Source organism: Sminthopsis crassicaudata, chromosome 1, assembly GCF_048593235.1.
Source record: "Sminthopsis crassicaudata isolate SCR6 chromosome 1, ASM4859323v1, whole genome shotgun sequence".
Lineage (NCBI taxonomy): Eukaryota > Metazoa > Chordata > Mammalia > Dasyuromorphia > Dasyuridae > Sminthopsis > Sminthopsis crassicaudata.
Genome location: NC_133617.1, coordinates 159,038,465 through 159,058,606, shown reverse-complemented (window position 1 = coordinate 159,058,606; position 20,142 = coordinate 159,038,465). Strand labels below are relative to the sequence as shown.

General features: G+C 35.9%; 1 protein-coding gene and 1 pseudogene across 1 annotated transcript in view; one reads left to right on the top strand and one right to left on the bottom strand.

Annotated features, from left to right (window-relative positions):
- Positions 1 to 2,403, bottom strand: part of MYLK4 (myosin light chain kinase family member 4) — a 189,233-nt gene extending 186,830 nt beyond the window's left edge. The window contains exon 1 of the mRNA XM_074270304.1: positions 1,985 to 2,403. The gene's annotated coding sequence lies outside the window, so the exon portion shown is untranslated. The remainder of the gene's footprint in view (positions 1 to 1,984) is intronic.
- On the top strand, positions 2,126 to 16,497 carry LOC141549453 (pre-mRNA-splicing factor 18-like; annotated as a pseudogene).
- Positions 16,498 to 20,142: the final 3,645 nt, after the last annotated feature.

Sequence of the window (20,142 nt, the reverse complement as noted above, 5' to 3'; positions counted from 1 at the left end):
ATGGAAAAATAATACAAAAATATTCCTAACAGCTTTTTTTTTCTGGAAGCAAAGAATTGAAAATTTAGGGGATGTCCATCAATTGGGGAACATCTTAACAACTTGTGATGTTTTTATGTTGAAATTACAATTACATTGTAAAAAATGGTGAGCAGGATGTTCTCAGAAAAACCTTGAAAGAAATATCTGAGCTGATACAAAGTGAAATGGACTATATACAAAGTAACAATAATATTGTAAAATGATAAATTGGGAATAATTTAGCTATTCTCTGCAATACAATGTTTCAAGACAATTCTGAAAAACCTATGATGTAAAATGTTATCCATACCAGAAAAAGATCTGATGGTGTCTCTAAACAGATTGAAGCATTCTGTTAGTTTATTTTTCTTAAGTTTTTTTTTAATTGGTCTATGTTTTCTTCCACAAGACTATTATGGAAATGTTTTGCATGACTACACATGTATAATCTGTATAAAATTGTCTGCCTTTTCAATGGCATGGAAATGTTTTATATATAATTGGGGGAAAAGAAAATATTAAATAATTTTCATTATCAAAAAAATTTTTAAAGGAAAGGATGTATTTGTGGACCAAGTGAACTGTATGTCTATATGTCTGTACCTGGCTGGATTTAAACTACAAATGATGTGTGAAACATATATGTATTTATTTTTAAAATTATTTTCCCAAAACTTCATTTACAGTTAACAATAAAGTTATGAAGCTATGATTAGTTATTTCAGATAAAATTTCTTGGGAATGTGATTTCATATTCTTCTGAGATTTGATTTTGGGTAGAATTATCTAAATAATCATTGAACCAATAATTCTGGAAAAAGCTAAATACTGCTCAAAGGGAGTACTGTCTGAGGACTGCTTCAGTGGCTGTCTATGCCTGGAAAGGTTATGGGGCATAGGTGAAATTAGCATTCCTTTGACTCATTTTTCCCTTTGTGTTATTTCTTTTTGAACAGGAAAATTTCTCATAACAGCTAATTCTGCACCTGATTGTGGTGCTCTATGAACAAAGAGGGATTTAGCCTTTAACTTCTGAGCTGTTAACCATCCACTACTGACCCTTTCATGGAATCAGACAAAACAAAAGAAAGTTTATGGTAATGTCAGTTCATTCAGGGTTCTTGAAGGAACAGCCTTGATCACCATTCCCCTCCTTTTCTTTTTCATATCAAATTTCTATGACAAGGGTAGGTAAATAGTAAAAGCTTATATGTTCGATGAATTTTGTTTTGTTTTGTTTTTTTGTGTTTTTTTTTAATTTTATAATTATAAAAATTTTTTGACAGTATATATGCATGAGTAATTTTTTTATAACATTATCCCTTGTATTCATTTTTCCAAATTTTCCCCTCCCTCCCTCCCTCCCTCTACTCCCTCCCCTGGATGACAGGCAATCCCATACATTTTACATGTGTTACAGTATAACCTAGATACAATACAATCCAATTTTCTTGTTGCACGTTAAGTATTAGATTCCAAAGGTGTAAATAACCTGGGTAGATAGACAGTAGTGCTAACAATTTACATTCACTTCCCAGTGTTCCTTCTCTGGGTGTAGTTGTTTCTATCCTCAATGAATATTTTTAATGCAATTTTCAAGAACAGAGGAACTCCCATGGAGTACCAGAATAAAAAGGATGTCAGGATTTAAAAAATTTACTACTCTGAATTCATAGATAATATTGGTTAGGAAGTCTTGTATAGGATTACATCGTGAAAGTATCTCAATTTTCTGTATGATTTCAGGAAACTAGATTCTCAAATTTAGGGAACATGACAAAAATGTGATGCAACAAATCGTAGAACTGACTTTCAAAAGTTTCTACAAAGAACTATGATAAAGGCCCCATCTTCACCGAAGAATCAAAGTTTTCTGACAAAAGCAAGGAGTTCACACAGGAAGTTCACAGGTCTCATCCGACACTGTCCCACAGGATGAGAACAAAATCTAAAAGGTACTTACTGGGTTTTGGCTGCAGTTCCACAATCTGTAGGAGCTCCCAGTCTTCTTCAAAGCCCTGTGGAGACTGCGAGTGGGATTCGTGGGGGATCGGGCTCCTCAAAGAAGCACTTCAGAGAAAAGGAGTGAGTTACCAGTACCAGGATGGGGACATTGGGGAGTTCGGAGCCGGGACCTGCGGAGTATCTGCTGCATCGCGAGCATAAGAAGCGCAAACACTGCAGCGAGCGAGAGCGTGGGCAGCTGGAGCAATGAGGAAAGGCCAGCGCGAATGCAGGGATGATATCGGAAGCAGTCACCTCCCGAGCGAAGTCAGTGACCCGCAACAGAAGCATTCACAGACTCGAGAATAGCCAGGCCAAGCCTGCAGAATGAAAAAGGAAGAGAGAGAAGAGGAATAAGCCTCCGAAGCTGCCACCGGTCCCAAGGCCAGCTCTGGAAATGGCTCATCTCTCAGTATCAAGGACACCCCTGAACTCCAGGTACAATTGGGCTTCAGACCTTTCCAGGTCCTCATTGCAGAGGAAGTAAGCTGAGCGTTTCTAGGCTCAAGGTTGAATGGAGTGGATCGAGATCCCCGCGTGGGTCGCGGAAAAGGAGGAGCTTTGTGTTGCCACAGAGCCCAGCAACCGTTTGACTCAAAGCGGACATCTCTTACAAGAGGCAGCACAAAAAACAGCAGGGGGAGAGGAAGGGAAGTAAAAAGTATTTTAAACGTAGTGAACTTGCCAAAAAAGAAGAGGAGCTTACTTTAAAAGATGTGCCTCCAAGGTACAGCCGCAAGAAAAGGATAAGAAAGGACTAATTTCCTTCTCTTCGGTGGTATAACTAAAGCCGACAAGAGGAAAAGTTGCTAGTGAATTTTTCCAGGCAAGAAAGAGGCAAAACTGTAAGATTGTTTGGAGAAAAGGATTATGATACATTTCAGTGGTCAAAAAAGATAGAGATTTTCATGCCTGAGGTTAACAAGGGTTTGAGGAACGACTTGAAGACTTTGGATAAACTTGAGCAATAGCATTTTCAGGAAATTGGTGCTGGTGAAGCACCTGGAGAAGACACACAGAATGATCTGAAAGTCCATGAAGAAAGCACTCCTACCTGGGATTGCAATTTAATTTGCATTGGGGCCATTCCTGGGAAGGAGGGATGATTATATACTGTTGGTACTACATTCTTATTAATTGATTTCTGTACTATATCTAAACCAGATGATATGATCACAGGGCATACTGATCTGCCCATTGCTTTAGTGAGCCCCATGATTAAGGATTTCTGTGGGGTTTGGGGCTGAGGACAACAATCTGGCTAAGTGCCAAAATTAGAATCCCATCACCATGTTCCAGTCACAACAGGATTGCCTCCATGGCAATGTCACTTATGACTGAGGTCTCATAAAACAAGTTTGTAAACTGTCCAGGTTACCCATTAGAGGAAAACATTGGGTAAGCAAGCCTGCCATACTGGGAAAGGTGAAGTCATCAGAGGAAGCATTATCAGTACCCTGAATAGAGGTTATCTGTCTTAAGACAAATGATTAGGGTATTGTAACTCAGTAATCAAGGTACCCTCATTATCTAAAGATACACTATAACAGTTATATTTGCACTACCAACATTACCTTTCAAAGGTTTTAGAAGACTAGAGGTATTTATGAATGAATAGCATCCTGACAGACACTTCATTTCAAAGTGAGTTTCATGAATAAGATTATGGGCACAATATTTCTGAGATATCCCTAAATTTGTTTTTAACTCAAAATAGAGAAATTTATCTCAGGTTCTCTGTTGGGATGGCTGTTGGTACTGGCATCTCTATTCCTGACATATACCAAACTGCCTTGATCCCTTTCTTCGTGAGGCTTCTCCACTGTCAAGAGTTGGATTGCTGTAGTAAGGGCTAAGTATTGTACCTCTCAAAGCTCTCCTCTGTAATGAGTTTTTTGTCTTATGTTAAAGTGTCCCTTGTTCCCACTTCTCATTCTTTTCCCAAATCTCTCCAGATCACCCCAAACTAAATCCAGTCTTTGCCTCTAGCCTCTAAAGCTCAAAGGAAACAAAACTGGAAAATAGCTTTTTTAAATGATAAGGCCAAGAAGATAGCATTAAGAGCTCTGGCTGCCAGAAGGGAAGAAAATGTCAATAGCCTAGGAAAAATAGACATTTTTCATTCCAAGTAAGGATTCCTATTAAGGGAAGGAAATTATATGTAACTGAAGCTAGATCTTGCTAGTAAAATTCAAGCTTGAAAAGACTTTTTAAAAGTCTTCCATTTCTGTCTCAGATTTCTAACCAAAATAACCAAAAACTTCAAAGGGCACATGAGGAACACCGTTCTTAGGATAGAGATGCCCATATCTCAATCAATTTTGGTATTTTGAAAATACTTTACCACCACAGAGAAAGAAGCAGCTTGTCCCTTGTTCAAGAAGAAGCTGGAGATCATGTGCCTGTTGTGTTGTAGTGTATATTTCTTTTGGGAATGGGTTGGATTAGATAACTGTCAAGAATCCAAACATATTTTCATAGGAGTCATATTGGGAAATAAAAATAAGTATAAAAGGGAACAATTATCTGTTATGACCCTTTCTTAATAAAACTAGACTAGCTCTTTGGGGGGGGGGTAGTCATGGTTATCTCTTTGAGAGCTTCCTTCAAAAACCATACATCATGCATTTGGGAGGGGCAGGAGGGATATGCCAGGAACCAAAAGAAAGTCAAGAACCTATACTTTGCAGACCATACTCAAAAACAAGGAAAAATATATGGACATAGAGTGTGCCTTTCTCTCATACCCATCAGCAGCAACTAGGTCGCATAATGGGTAGAGTATTAAGCTTAGAATCAGGAATTGAGTTCAGTTCCAGCCTCAGGCCTTTATAAAGTGTGTAACCCTTGTCAAGTCATTTAACCCCAGTTTACATCAGATTTTTTTATCTGTAAAGTGGGAATAGCCCCTACTTTCCAGGGTTGTTCTAAGGATCAAATGAAGTTATACTTGCACTAAGCACTACATAAATGTTATCTATTGTTATTGTCATTATTTTTCTGTGGAATATTTCTAACTATTTACAATCTTTCAAGTATAATTGATGAATGCTCAGGAACTCTATCCTGCAGTTTGTTTTTGGATGGAAAGGATAGTTGAAGAGCTGGAACCAAGGGGATTAAATAAAATCTGGAATTTACCTGAGTTTTCCTCCAAACTGCTATGAGCACTTTAAAATAAAGATTCTAAATAAATTCTAGAAAAGTAGAACCCACCAAAAATTGGAGCTAAACAATTAGCTCCTGACAACTTAGGGCAACTGTTATATAGAATGATCAAGGGGAACATTTCAAAGGAGCCCACAAGAGGATAGACCCAGCCCCCCCCAAAATAGGAAAGGGTTTTGCAGCAAATAAATCTGTGTCAGTAGTTTACACCGAAATCTCTAGCCACAATGGAGCAAGGACCTTCCTCATAACGCTAGGGCAATGATTGTGCTTGCTTAGAGAACAACAGCATATGACAGGAGGATTTAAATACCTTTCCTCAGACCATGCAGTCCTGGATAAACTGAAAACTTAGAGTATATAGAAGTATTTCTGAAAACAACTGCACAAAACCACTGAAGCTTAAGACAGTACACCACCCTGAAAGCAGACTTATACTTTTAACAAAAAGTCAAAATCAAGTATAATAACCTGGGAAATTAAGTATTTCCACTTGTGCTTATGAATTAAGAGAAAGTTACAACTAAGACTACTTGGCTATCACTTGTGACAATTGTAAGATTTGAATAATGTTAAAATCTAAAACTAGTAATTACTGGGTGTGTGTGTGTGGGGAAGGATGAGGAGAAAATCTTATCAATTCACCTTGGGGTATAAGGATGTGCAACACTTTCCTTCCCCCCTTCACAGAATGGGGGGAGATGTTATTACAGCCCACAGTAGCCATAAAGATAACAAGGGGTGAAGACAAGAGTAGTAAACTCAGCTCCTTCTCAGGAGTCCCCTTAATTTATAAGCTTGCCAGTTTTATTGAAATAATTGGTGTGAGCAAGGTCATAAGTCCTGAGAAACTAGCTTCTTTGGGTTATATAATTCCTCCAGAAGGAATGAGTTTACTGAGAATTTACAAGTTTATTACATAAAAATTATTTCTAATGATTGTTTTTTTAAAAATCAGAATTAGTTTTAACTCAAGGGGGAAAAAGTGAATGATGTTATGTGAAATACCTTATGTGTGTGAGTTCCAATAAACTTTTATTGCTTAGTGTAACTGTATGCTAATAAAAATAATTATATCTAGCAGTAAGCTATGATTAGTGAAACTTGCCATTTGAGATGAAATTTCTTGGGAGTTTAACTCATATTGTTTTGAGTTTTGAATTTAGATATTATTATCTGATAGATCATCAAGCCAATCAACTTCTCATAAGGATGTAGTTCTGAAATGTAACAAGTTGAGGTCTTTATCTGGGCAAGAGCAAAACCACCTTGATTTGCTTAAGGTAAGAACTTTCTGGCTCAGTTTCCCAATTATGTTCCTTGGAAGAGGATAGTTTCCCACCTGATTATTCCTGAGTCTATGAGGTGGAGTTGTTGCAGCTTGATTGGTTGTCAATTATGACTGTTAGGTAAAGTCAAACAGTGGGATGAAAAATCAACCTGTGTGTGCTCTTCCTCTCTCCTTCCCACCTCTCTCTTCTACCCTCCTTCCCTCACTATGTATGTACACATACACACATATGTATGTTAAAACATGTAAAGTTTTACATACACACATATGTATGTTAAAACATCTTTCTATCATACATACACGCACAAACACAAATACACACACAAATCTTTACACTTCAGCCTGAAGCTTGTTGCTATTATAATAATCGTCCCTGCTTTTTCCTATTATAGCAAATTTCTATAATCAGAGCAGGTGATCAGTTGAAATCATGACTACACTTCAAGTATGTAACATCTTACTGTTTTTACTTTGAAAATATGGAATCGTTATATCCTAAACAAATGGGTAAATAAGTATTTGGGCTTAGTCACCTGCCTGTTATGAAATGTATGCTTGTAGGAAATAAAGTCCTTAAATATTTCTATTGATACAGCTATCTGTGGTACCTTGTTATGTCATTGATTATTGAAATTAAATCTGAAACATCTTCAATGTAGGATGGAAAAGAGAAGTTTAATGAAATAATTTTTCTTGAAGGAATGTAATTTATGTGATATTTTGTATTATACCAATAAAAAAGTCAATTTTATTCAAGTTTACTAGTGTGATAATAATACTGTTTGTACTATGGGTCCTGTGGTACAAACATGTTCTTACAAATAACTTATCTGATATACACAGACCAACTCATAGAAAATTGCTTTTGCTGATGCTGCCATAAAACAGGCTGCCTTGAAAAAGAGAAGGGATTTGGCTATTTAATGTTTTAATGTTTTATCAATGACTGATGAAAGCAAAGATGGCATCCAAATTCACAGATAATACAAAATTGAGAGAGAGTTAATGTCAATAATAGTAAGAGTCAGAATGCACAAAAGAATTGAACAAACTAGAATACTGGATCAAATTGAATGAAATGAAATTTAACAGAGACAAATGTGAAGTTTTAGTTGAATTTTAAAAAAAGTGATTTTGCAAGTTCAAAATAGAAGCAGTCTTGTTAAATAACAATTTTATTTTTCCTGGGGAAAAATGGTGAGTTAAGAATATGATATGGAAGCCAAAAAAACAATGGCATTTTGAGCTGTATTGAAAAAAATTAGCTTCCAGGAAAAAGTGGAAAGGCAACTTAGTGTTGCAGTAGTCAGACCAGGGGTCCTGCATGCAGTTCTGGGAAACACAAGGTAGGGAGACTCCCTGATACACTGAAGAGAATCTAGAGGAAGTGAAGGATTAGGATGCAAAAGAGCTTTGAGTCTATTAAGGTAGACTGAAGGAACTGGGGATGTTCAGTCTGGAGTAGAGATAATTCCGGTAAAACATGACATTTTTGAGCAAGTGAAGGTTGTAAAAATAGAAGAGGGATTAGGCTTGGGTACTCCAGAATAGAAATATACTAATCCTCAACAGCTGTTCAGTCCTAGAGGAGTAAATAGTAAATGAACCTTCTTTCTTTTTCCTGAAAGTTGGTTTTCCCCCAACCTCCTCTGATGGTAGCATTGCAAGCATCCTGACTTTCCAATCTGCCAGGTAAAGAATCCTTAAGCTTTACATCTGCTCCCCATTCCTCCAATTTAAAATGCTTTTTTGAAAAGAGAGCAAGAATATATGTGCTCACATATTTGTTATGAATTTATTTTGCAAAGCTCATTTTAAGATATTTGTTGTGGATTATGATGGAATAAGTTTACAAATTCAGGTCCAAATCAACTTACTCCCATTAGATAATGAATCCTAGCTAATATTTGTCTATAAAATAAAAAAATTTATTTGTATATATATATATATATATATATATATATATATATATACATATATATATATATATATATGTATATATATATATATGCCCACATTTGTTATATATATCTGTGTGTGTGTGTATCCCTGGGTTCATGCATAATAAATTTGCTTAAGACATTAGCAGAGACTGCCTTTAATTCTTTATCCATACCCAATAACTATCACTTAATTTTTCCTTGGACTTGAACTGGGAGAGAAGAAATGCCCCCACCACTGCAGAGCAGCACCTGCTTCTGATTGGGGGCACTTAAAGTTAAGAAACTTACTCAGAATCGTTAATGGCCATAGATTTAATGTCATAGTACCTGAGTTAATCTGAGCTTTTTCACCTCTGTGACCTTAAAAAATTCACAACCCTTGTAAGTCTTATTTTCCTTCTCTATAAAATGAAGGAATTGAACTACATTGATCCAGTGTCACCTCTATTCAAATTCCAGCAACTTTCTGTCACCTACAGGAACAAATATAAAATCCCCTGTTGGACAAAGACAAAAGAATGTCATGTGCAAGGAAGGAAATAAACATTTCTATTATGTCCATTATTTCCCAGGCACTGAGCTATGTAATTTACCAAAAAAGGAAAAAAAATCAGTCATTTGATCCAATCAATTCTAATATGATTGAAGGTAGATCTCAAAGAGTTTTCATTGGATTTTGTATTTTATTCAGAGAATAAGGAGCCATTAAAGCTTCTAAAATGCAAAGAAATAGCAGGACTGGGAGGAGCCTCTCAATAACAATCAGTGAGAAAAGTGAGGAGGTGAGGTTGATGTCTAACTTTCTGCAGGAGGTACACACTCCCTCAGGAGTGAAAGGTGTCCTGGCATCCTTCAGAAGAGCATGCCCACAAGGCTGAGGGTAGAAAGGAACAAAGTTTAGCATCCCAGCTCCTTTGGCTCCCAAACTAGTCATCTCTAAGGGCACCACTGTGAAAAGAGCCAAACGAGGTTAGATACAGAGCAGGACATACTTTTTGTTGAGGGACAGCTACCGCAGAAGCTTGCCATAGTTATGAACCTAGATGTGGAATGCACCACATGCACTCACTGGACTTAAGCTTTCCAAAAAGCTTTCCATCCCTGAAAAACATTTTTCTTGTCCTAGTGAGAGAATCTGTTATTCAGTCATTCAGAAGGATCGTTGTGCCCATCAGAGTGGTAAAATGCAAGAATTGTATATAATACTAGTAATAAAAATAACAATAATAGTATTATATGGTATTTTAAAGTTTAGAGAGCACTTTACAAATAGACCGACCATTTGATCCTCTCAACAATCCTGGGAGGTAGGTGCTATCATTATCCTCATTTTACAAATGAAGATCTGGGGCAGGCAGAAGTTAAGTGACTTGTCCAGATTCAAATAAGTAGTAAATGTGTGAAGTAGGCATAGAACTCCATTCTATTTCAACACTTCAGATCTTTCTGTTCTATAATTGAAGTGCCTTTTTGTATATGATTCATGCTGTAATTCTGTTCTGCATTGTAGTTATAAAATAGTTTTGCCTGTCTTTTGAATGTGTCATATCTCTATGCATTCCACCCACCCTTCAAGTAAAGGCTCCAAGAGGGGATGACTTATGCCTTTACTTTTTTATCCATCCCTAATGACTAATGACTAAGTATCTACCTGCACTTGAAATGGGAGAGAATGCCCAGGAAGGAAATACTCTCCAACATTACAGAGCAGCACCAGCACCCTCTTCTGTTCTTAGACTGGGGGCACTCAATGCTAAAGGACTTACCCAGAATCATTTACCATGTAATACAGGTTAAAGAATGCTGGCTTTAATGTTACAGTGTCTGAGTTCACCTAAGCTTTGTCACTTGTGTGATCTTAGACAATTCACAACCCTTGTAGGCTTCATTTTCCTCCTCCAGAAAATGAAGAATTGGACCACATGGCTCCAGTGTTCCTTTTTAGCTATAATTCTCTGCTTTTATCTTACAGGACAAAGTTAATGTCCCAGAGCTAAACTGAACCCTCAGTAAACTGAACTCATTATCTTTTGCCTTCCAGACTCTCCCTCTTCCTAGCTTCCCTCTTATGTTGAAGAAGCCATTATTCTCCCCAGCCTCTAGATCCACAACTTAGATGTCATGCTTAATTCTTCACTCCCTCTTAACCCAGTCATATGCAGTCTTTTGCTTAGTCCTGTTGATTTTACTTTTGTATCACCTCTTATTTATGTCTCCTCCTCTCATCTGACCTGGCCACTAACCTGGTGCAGGCCCCTATCATGTCATGCCCGGACTGGTGTAACAGCTTATTGATGAGTCTGTCTGCCTCAAGTCTTTTCCCATTCAATCCATCTTCCATTCAGCCCTCAAAGTGATTTTCCTAAACCATAGGTCAGGCCATAGGTTACCCTGTACTCAACAAATTCCAGTGATTTCCTGTCACCTAAAGGAACAAATATAAAACCCCATTTGGATTCTAAAGCTCTTTATAATTGTGCATGGGTAACACCCTTCTTCCCATTCTCTGATCTAGTGACACTGGTCTTCTTGCTCTTCCTATCAATCATTTTCCTGTTCTGGGCATTTTCACTAGTTGTCTACTATGCTTAGAATGCTTTCCTTCCTTCAGTTCTCTTCCTAGCTTTCCTCATATGCCAGCTAAAATATTTTGATGCTAGTACCTTCCTGTTATTTCCAATTACTCTTGTATATATATATTTTTTGTATACAGTTGTTTACATGCTGTTTCTCACCCATCCCTCCCCCATTTGACTGTGAAAACTTTGAGAAAATGACTGTCATTTTCCTTTGTATCTCCAGGACTTAAGTACAAAGTGACTGACACATAGTGGGTACTACATAAATATTTACAGTGACTTTGTGTCAGGGACAAGACTTAAACCAGGTCTTCTTAACTAGTTAGTGTTTAACAACATTGCATCTCAGGAAGGTGGACTTACATATACATATATATGTATAAATTACATATGTATTTATATATATATTTACATATGTGTATAAAAATGTAGATGTATACATCTATGTATATATTATCTTTAATACACTTAAACTTAGTCTGGACTATTGATATTTTTTCCATAATTTTCTTGAATCTAGAAAATCAATCCCTATCTTGCAGCATTTGTCATTTTCCAAGGTATAAATGTTCACTCTAGAAATTGGCCATTTGGCTCCCCAATCACGTGAGCAGTTTTAGAGCAAAACCTTACTCTATCCAAGGTCAGACCTGACCTGGAGAAAGTGATACTTAATAATGTCTTCAATAGTTGAAAGAACAGATCTCTTATAGGGAAAATACATCTTAGGGGCTTTTCTGGAAAACCATGGAAGTAAAGGCAGGAACCAAATGTAATGCATCTGGTAGATCAAGTCTCTGACCTATTTAAAATAGGCTAATTAGTATCTCAAAAAGTTGTTTAAAGATGTACAGAGGTTGGTGGATGGATAGACAATGGAGGTTGATAAAGAGTTCCATCCTCACAATCACTCTATACAACCTGGCTGGGCTTTTTCCTGACAGGGGAAGAGAATAAGTCCACATCAGAAAGACATTAAAAAAGAGAGAGAAGGAAGGTTTCCTACTTCTGAAGAGCTGCTAAATCTTTCTGGATGACAGAAGAAACACACCTAAGAAATAACTATTGTTATTATTCAAGAAATCAATACCAAATTATTTAATTGGTGTTTCAGTACCACCACTTCCACTTCCACAAAAATGGCTACTAAAAATATCAGTCCTTTGTATTCCATATGGATGATATGAGGATCAAATAAAATAATAGGATCTAGGAGAGACCTGAGAGATAATATAGTTCAACTTCTTCATTTCTCAGAGCAATGACTAAGAACAAATCATTTTCCTTAGCTGAGTCTTAAAGGCAATGTGATTGAACATGTTAAATATTCCTCCAGGCTTTGTCTCCACTGAAAATTTGAGTTAAAAAACATGTCATCTCTGCAATTATCCAAACAACTCCTCAGAGAGAACTGAGGCCCTGAGACTTGTCTGAAGTCACACAGGCAAGAAGCAGCCAAGCAATGAATGATTTGTATTTAGCTCTCAGACTCCAACCCCAGCACACTCCCGTACCTGATACTTCTTTATGAAAGGAATATTGACAGAACAAAGCCAAAGGCAGAACTGAAATAAAATTATGTGATGTTTTCTTAAAGTCCACAAACAAAATCCATGAGATATCATATCTAATGAGGTATTTTATGATCATCTATCATTTATTAACAATTGACCAGAGAATACATATTCTTCACATTGCAAAGAAAGAATAATGTAAATCCATTGGCAACACAGCCAAAACTGTTTCCAGTAGTAATTTTTCAGATCCAAAAAAACACGATCAGTTTCTTATTTAAATTCTGTATCTTTCTTGCCCTGTGCAGGATAAATGTTTAATAAATGTTTGTTGAATTTAATATGATTCAAGTTCAGACTTGACACTAACCTTGAAATCTTTTCTGAGCACTAAGCTAGCAACTATTGATCACAATTCACCTTGGAAAATATTGAGGAAAATGAACTAGAGTTTATGTATTTAAACATTATTTTCTTCCCTTTTTGCTTTTTTATATAGTTTTTCAATTAATAAAAATTATTTTTTCCTTCTATTATATTTCCATTGTTATACAAAATGCTTGTAACAAACATATATAGTCAAGCAAAACAAATTCTTATATTGGCATATCTAAAAATGTATTTTCCATGCTGTATATTTAATATATAACTTCTTGAAAAGAAGTAACATTTTTCATTATAGATCTACTAAAATAATGATTGGTTGTTATATTGGTCAGAGTTTTTGTCTATCAAAGTTTTAATTTTCCCACAATATTATCATACAAATTATCTTGGTTCTGCTCAATTCATTCTGCTATCAGTTCATAAACGACTTCCTAGATTTCTCTCTAACCATACTTTTCACCATTTCCTGAGACATTAGTATTCCATTTTAGTCATATGGCATAATTTGCCCCAAGTCATGATAATTTAGTTTCTTAGAGAGACCACTAACCAAACCAATGAACCCCTAAAATTCTATCAAAATATAACTGTCTTCTCCAAACAATTGTTAGGTCATCTCCTAGACAAAATCAACAGATAAAGCAGAATTGGATAACTTATTGAGCCTGTTGGAATAACACCTTGATTTTTGAATCTAACAAACTTGAAATAGATAATGCAATCCACATAATTAAATGCTAGATGCAAAAGTAAATATAGAACATCCTTTGCCTCAATAATTGTTAATTTCTATGATACTGGAGAATCAAAGAATTTCAGAATTAAAAGGATCTCAGTGGTCTGCTAGTCTAACATATACCTGGAGAAGGAAGGAGAACAATTCTCTCTATGGTAGACCTAAAAATTGATCATGTAACCTCTATTTCAAAATCTCCAATGAGGAGAAAGCTATAACCTGCTCCTTTCAGTTTTCAAGGTTTTAATTGTTAGGTAGCTTTTATTGATTTTTTTGCTTGAACAATTTTCGTTGCAACTTCCATATATTGTACCTAATCTTGCCCTCTGAAACCAAGCAAATCTAATTAAATCCTTCTTAAATTTTCAGCCTTTTCAATACTTCAAGGCAGTTTTAGGTTAGCCCCTAAGTATTCTCTTTTCTCAAAGTAAAATATCCTTCAACCAATTCTCATGTGAAATGTATTTAAGAGTCTAGTCTACTCTGGCTTTCCTTCTCTGAATCTCTGAATGTAACAATCAATATTGTTACCTAAATATGGCATTTTTGAAGATATTAGTCCAATTTTCACCAGCAAGGGTAACATGTAGTAATACTATAAATTTCTTTATTCTTGGATGTTATTCCTCTTTAAATGCAGCTAAAGATGATATTGGTTTCTTTTGCTGCCACATCATACTGTTGATTGTTATTAGACTTTGTCCACTGAAACTCCCATATCACTTTTTCAGACATATGACAGACCAACTATACTTTTGCCATCTTGTACTGTGAAACTGGGTTTAATAAACCTGTTGTAATGACACTCTGATTTTTTAATCCAACAAATTTATAATACAATCCATGTGTTAAATGCTAGATACAACACATCTTTGGCCTCAAAATTTCACTGAAATCCACTTTAAGCACAAGTGATAATATCATCCTCATCATGTCATTGGGTTTTCTTTGAGAATGAAGGACTAACAACAAGAAGACTAATGTCTCTCAGCTTGAGGATGCCAACCAATAAGGGTTATAGGTAATCCAGGGACTATCAGAATCTAAGTCATTGTGGATTTTTTCTTCCAACAAGGCATCCTGAAGCTAGTAAAAAAAAGGAAGTTGGAAGCATAATTGCCACAGCTGTGGCCACAAACCAAAGAAATATTCACAGAATAAACAAATTTGTTGGGAGAAACAGAGGGAAGCTATATGGCTATGTATCAGCATTTTCAGGCACCCCTATATCCAAACCTTGGCCAAAAGTAACTGTTGATCAGACTATGAAGGCTGTCCCAGAATAAGTTGCCATTGAAATATATTTAAGTCCATGTGTAAAAAAATATATTTCATTTTGTTTCTTATACATGTTTTCTGGGGAATAGAGAGTATCTTTCTTGATTGTTCACTTTCCCCAGAGAGCAGCTCGAAACATCATGTGTCCTTTTCAGCAGGAAATATAATTTATTTCTGGGCTTGGCTTAGTTTAAGGGCTAATTATTGTGTGATTCTTACTTATATTCCTTGTGTACCATGTTAAAGGATAAAGAATATTGTCTTAATCTTAACATACTGAAAAGCAAATGGCTTTGAGTTTGTTGTTGGAGGAGGTAGTGGATTTGCTTTGTACCTTTTATCTAAACTTTGCTATAAGATTGGCATCTAGTGACAGGAAAAAATAATGATGAGTGTTGGAGGGGATGTGGGAAAACTGGGACACTGATGCATTGTTGGTGGAGTTGTGAACGAATCCAACCATTCTGGAGAGCAATTTGGAATTATGCCCCAAAATTGAATTGCATTAACAATTCTATTGACCATTGCTCTGATCATATAAATCAGTTACAAGAGGATAAAATGTAAGAACATAACTATAACATTACCAGTTAAAACTCAACCTTAATCCATAAATTAATCCAGAGATACTATTCCTCCACCCCACGATTGGAGGCGTTTACATTAATATCTCTTATTTTAAAAAATGAACCAGCAAAGAAGAAACTAATTGTTTGGTTTTTTTCATGGGAAATTTATAGCATATGTTTAAGATTGATATAAACAGTACAAGAGCTCAAAAGATTGAAGCAGAGTTCAGGTAAAAGTAGTAATTATGTCTTACAAGATATGTGTGTGTATGTGTATGTATATATCTACATATCGTATATCCTTTTTAAACTATAGCCTGCTTGGGGGGTGGGGAAAAGACGAAAGGGGAAAAAAAGAATAAAGTAAAAATGGTACACAGCAGAAAACAAAATAACAATTTACAAGGAAGTAAAGAAAAGATGGACACTCATGAATATAATTTCTTTTACTAATATACATATATACATATACTTTCTTGAACTGGTATTTGTTATATATTTTTAATTCTCCCTGGTATTCTGCTAGGCACATGACAATGTTCTCTTTTGTATTCTTTTTCTGTTTTTTCTTATTGTTTCTTTAAATAAAATAGATTTTTGGGAAAAGAAGAAAAAAATATCTTTTAATTGTTTTCCCACTTCACAGAAGCCTCTTCTTTTTTTGCATTTTTTTTTTGTGGCCCTTTTTTTAAGTGCCAATTTTTGCTTCATATGGATTTTTACTTTGAGATTCTTCCTGGCATGGTTCCCCAAGCCTGAGTTCTGATAACAAAGTTACAGGTTCCTTGTTTGCAGGAGTTTTTAAAGTGTAGTATACTGTTTTTTCCCCAAAGTTCCCAAACTCTCTAATCCATTTCAGTCTATATTCTTCCCATTCCTACTTGCTTAAACTTTGTCACCTACCTTTCTATTCTATTTTCTTCTACTTGCTTTTGCCATTTTTACTGTACCGAATATATTTCCCCCCTTCTCTCCCCCTCTTCTTCGAAGCTGTTGCAGTCAGCTAAAGGCAGAAGGAGAGAAAGAAAGATTCTCTTTCCTGAACTATCCTAAACCCTAAAGAGTCCTGAATTAGCCCCCAAATTACTTTATCATGTTCAAAGACCAATATACTCACCCATCCAAAATTACTTCAGTTTCATATATTCTACAGTCAGATTTTCAGTTTCAAATGAATCACAACCTCAACGCTGTTGTCATGGGATAGATTCCTTCTCTTTCCATGACACAGGAGAGATACCAAACATGCTAGTTCTTGTTACTAGAAGTGCAGGCTCCAGGTCCCAAAATCATCTGACATTCCAATCTCTTCTCCTTCATTCCCTTGTTCTCCTACATTTCCCAAACCTAGGACAGTCTCCTATTTCACAGGAATTGAAAGCATTTCCTTCAGCACACACCAAGTCTGATGCAGAGAATTTGAGTTCCCTGAGTCAAAGATCAGGAGCCCTAACATTGGAGCAGCAAGATGGTTTGAAACTTTTAAAAATCTTGACCTTGACCCATTCTGCTGGAATTCAGAGTAGTAATTCTTTCAATTCAGCTGATATTTTTCCAAGCCCACAACACAGAGAATGAATTTTTATCTCTCACAAGCCAGCTGATTTTAAACACAGAGCACAGAGTGCAAAGTAGATATCTATATTCAGATACACACTGATATATCCTACTATAGCTTTTATATACAGATTTAAGTCTGACTTACTCAGTCCTAGGAGCATCCTCTCAATTTTCATCCCTATATATTTTGGTACTCCATCATGGGTGAAATGGGAAACTGAGGACTTCTCAGAATAATAACTGCAGGAAATTCAAGACTTAGCACCAAGGGTCAACAGACAACAGTCATTAAGGCTCTAGGAAGAATAGCAAAAGAGTTACTCTTCTAGCAGAAATACCTGAGATAATCTCCTGGACTTTTACTTAACTGCTTAGAGAAAACATGACCTGGCCTGGAGATGTTCAAAAAGTCTTCAAACTAGCTATCTCTATTTGTTGATTGAGGAAGCCTGAGGTAAACTAAGTCTCCCTGGTTAAATCTTTTAACTCCTCTGGCTTAATGGATTCACTTATCTCTAAATAAATCTCCTTATTGTGAGGGATTATGTGGTTTCTCATAAAATTATTAACTAAGATAGATCGAACCTGTAGCCTAAATTTAGTTTATGAAGGTCTGATAGGTATGGAAAATGAAATTCTTTGTATAAACCTTTTTTTTTTTCTTTTTTCTGAGGCTGGGGTTAAGTGACTTGCCCAGGGTCACACAGCTAGGAAGTGTTAAGTATCTGAAACCAGATTTGAACTCAGGTCCTCCTGAATTCAGGGCTGGTGCTCTATCCACTGCGCCACCTAGCTGCCCCCTCTTTATATAAACCTTATAATAGAATGCTCATATTAGATCAAGTATCATAAACTTAGGTAAACACATCTCCAATAAGTCAAGTATATTGGCTTGGCTAGAATTTAACAAACCTGTGTTACTTCCACCTAAGCAGGCAGTGAAAATTAACTGGAGAAGAGGAGGGAATCATGGATTCTTGTGGGTGATGAGTATATAATTGCCCTTAATTTCTGTGAAAATGGCCTCCTCTCATTGGAAAACTCCAGTGAGTGGATTGTCCGCTTCTCCCAAGATTCTAATAAAGCTTCTGTTTTTCACTTTGAGATATCTCTGAGCATTTTAAATTTGTACTTGTCCTACCACACAATTCCAATCACTAAATTTGGACCTCAAGGGGCTAGCTATCAGCCAGCACTTCCATTAATGACTCCTTTCTGCCCAACTTTGAATTTACCTTTCCTATCCTTACAGACTCTAACTGCTTATGCTCAGGCAGCCCCATCAACCCAGATTTCACTTACCTGGGTTTGTGCATACATACTTAAGTGACAACTGTTAACTGCTTTGTGATGAACAGTTTATGATGGTTCTCCTTACCAATTTCAGAAAGGCAGAAAGAGAAGGGGGAGGCTTCTGTTTTTATTATCCTAAGGCCTCTTTTTATGGGTTTTTCTCTTTTAAGGGAGAGTCCCAAATCTGGAGCCAAAAATGAAAGTCACCAGAAGTTTTGGCATGACACCTTTCTTAGGCATCCCTGACCCAAACCAGAAATCAGAATTTGAAAATCTCAAGCAAGTCCCAAGCTGTGTGGGACACAAAGACTATGTCACAGATAATTTATTAAACCCCGACACTATTGAACATTTTCCTATCCTATCTTCAGTTTGTTGGTGAATGAATAAAAAGAAACATTTGAGGTTAACTTGTATTTATTCTTTTTTCCCCCACTTTTCAATAGTGTTTTATTTTTTCAATTACATTTAAAAATAGTTTTCAACATTCATTTTTCCAAGATTTTTAGTTCTAAATTTTTTTTCTCCCTTCCACCCTTACTCCTCTCTTACACAAGGAAACAAAAAACCTCAGATAGGTTATATATGTACAGTTATTTTAAATATGTTTCAACATTAGTCATGTTGGGAAAGAAAAACAAAAAAAGAGAAAAATCATGAAAAAAAAAAGGTTGAAAATAGTATGCTTCAATTCCCCATTCAGTCTCCATAGTTCTTTTGAATGAAGATGGCATTTTCCATCTCAAATCCCAAATTGTCTTGGATCAATACAATGTTGAGAAGAGCTAAGACTATTACAGTTAATTATCACTCAGTCTTGCTGTTAGTGTATAAAGTTCTGCTGGTTTTGCTCACTTCACTCAGCATTGGTTCATATCCTTGCAGGCTTTTCTGAAATCAATCTGCTCATCATTTCTTGGAGAATAATATTCCATTACATTCATATTCCATATCTTATTCAGCCATACCCCAATTGATGGGCATTCATTCAATTTCCAACTCCTTGCCACTACAAAAAGAAGGCAAACAATTTTCGTACATATGCCTTTTTCCTTCTTTTATGATCTCTTTAGGATACAAACCCAGTAGTTGCATGGTTGGATCAAAAGTTATGTACAACTTTACAACCCTTTGGACATATTTGCTCTCCAGAATGGCTAGATCAGTTTACAACTCTACTAACAATGCATTTGTGACCCAGTTTTCCCACATCCCCTTCAGGATTTATCATTATGTTTTCCTGTCATTTTAGCCAATCTGATAAGTGTGAGGTGGTCCTTTAGTTCTTTTAATTTGCATTTCTCTAATGCATACTGATTTAGAACATTTTATATGACTATAGATGGCTTTAATGTCTTCATCTGAAAGTTGTCTGTTTATGTCATTTGACCATTTATCAACTGGGAAATGACTTGTATTCTTATAAATGTGCCTTAGTTATCTATATATTTGGGAAATGAGATCTTTATCAGAAACAGTGGCTATAAAAATTGTTCCTTAGATTTCTGCTTTCCTGATTCTTGGCTGCATTGGTTCTGGTTGTGCAAAAAAAAAAAATTAATTTAATATGATCAAAATTAACCATTTTGCATTTTATGATGTTCTTTAAGTCTTTGATCATAAATTCCTCCCTTCTCCAAAGATCTGACAGGTAAATCATCGTTTGCTCTTCTAATTTGCTAATAATATCACCTTTTATGTGTATATCTTGAATCTATTTTAAATTTATTTTGATATAGGGAGTGAGATGTTGGTCTATGCAACTTTCTGCTATAATATTAGCCAGTTTTGCCATCAAT